Source organism: Trichechus manatus, unplaced genomic scaffold, assembly GCF_000243295.1.
Source record: "Trichechus manatus latirostris isolate Lorelei unplaced genomic scaffold, TriManLat1.0 scaffold00192, whole genome shotgun sequence".
Taxonomy (NCBI): Eukaryota; Metazoa; Chordata; class Mammalia; order Sirenia; family Trichechidae; genus Trichechus; species Trichechus manatus.
The window spans coordinates 4272327-4274011 of record NW_004444128.1 but is presented as its reverse complement, the minus strand read 5'-3'; the positions used below and the strand labels follow the sequence as shown (position 1 = coordinate 4274011).

Here is a 1685-nt window from a genome sequence, read left to right as displayed (position 1 = left end):
CTTCTCCTTTGGCTACAACTTCACCCCAAATCTCTTTAATCCATACAGCATTAATCTCTTCTAAAATATGGTCCCTTTAAAATTAACAGAAAAATGTAATCAAGGTAGCTGCTGAGCATAATTTCTCTATGATACTGTGGATTATTTAAGATTCTTGAGTTTTCTGACCTAGCGTTTATATTCCTGGGAACACGTAAGGAAGAATGTGAACTAGTTGAAAAGATATGTGAGAACAGATGCTAAAAAGCAGCAATGATGAGCCTTCCAGAAGTAATCTTTAGATACTGATTTTAAATACACCTAAAGCTCATATATGAGGCATTGGTGGTTCAGTGGTAGAATTTTCATCTTCCATGTGGGAGACCTGGGTTCAATTCCCAGCCAATGCACATCATCTGCAGTCACGCTTCTGTCAGTGAAAGCTTGCATATTGCTATTCTGCTGAACAGGTTTAAGCAGACTTTTGAAACTAAGAAATACCATAAAGAAAGTCCTGATGATCTACATCCAAAAATCAGCCAGTGAAAACCCTATGGATCACAATGGTCTGATCCACAACCAATCATGGGACTGGGCAGCGTTTAATTACGTTATACATAGGGTCGCTGTGAGTCAGTGGCCATTTTGATGGCAGCTAATAACAACATCACACACACAAAGATATTATTATAATATAGTTGTCACTGTCTTTGTGTAAATGCTATAGTAAAAAGTGCATCAAAATGGTATCAAATGACCAAGTCCTTTGACAGGATCTATCTCACTCTGGCCAATTCATTTTAGCAAAGGTCTTTATTTCCATATCTGAAAATGACAACTTTAGATTCTAAGGTACTCCAAATATTAAACTCTGTAGTATCTATTGAATATTTGAAAGCTATAGATGTGAAGGACCAGTCAAGATATTAAAAATAGAAGTGTTAGAAACTCTGGCTCAGAAAAAGTAAGTCAGGAATGCTTGAGGAAAGGGAGAAATGGACATTGTTAAAAGGAATGGGGGTAGCTATTATCCCTGAAGTACTTTACTTCTTATTTCAGGTTTTTCATGAAAGAGAATAATAAAGAATTAGTGCTATGGAGTCCTCTGCATTAGAAATAAAATTCCCAGTCTAGGAGGCAACCAAATTGTCCATTAGAGAAAAGATAGATTAAAATGTACTTTGCTCTGGAGTATAGGATATCATTCGCATGGGCCAATGTCCTGTTAATTCTAGAATCGATTTTTCATTCGTCTTTTATCGATCTTCAGAAAAGGCTATTACCTTTTTTTTTTTTTTTAACAGTATTTGAAGAGTCCTAAACAGAAAAGACATCGTAAAAAGTAAACAACCACCTTATACTATCTGGCAATGCTATAGAACTGGTGGAAGAAATTTAATGAGATGCACTTTGGCCACCAAACACCATTAATCATTAACACAATAGTGACAAACACTGTCTCTGATCCACAGCCATTGTCCTAAAACTTATCCCCTAAACCTCTCCAAATGATCTTCAGGAAGTCCATTACAGTGCTTTCCAAATTATTGTCCAATTTATGATTTCTGTGATGTACTTACCCCATTGCTAAGAAGTTTGGTAGGAAGAAATATAATTTCCTTGTATCATTGCTGATAAAGTTGATAGTAGTATATCAAGCACAACTAACAGTAACAAGTTAGCAGAACAACAACATTTCCATCTCT

General features: G+C 35.7%; 1 non-coding gene across 1 annotated transcript; it reads left to right on the top strand.

Annotated features, from left to right (window-relative positions):
• The first annotated feature begins 318 nt into the window (after positions 1 to 318).
• On the top strand, positions 319 to 389 carry TRNAG-UCC (transfer RNA glycine (anticodon UCC)). Its single transcript has one exon. It is a non-coding gene; the product is annotated as a tRNA-Gly (tRNA).
• The last annotated feature ends 1296 nt before the right edge of the window (positions 390 to 1685 follow it).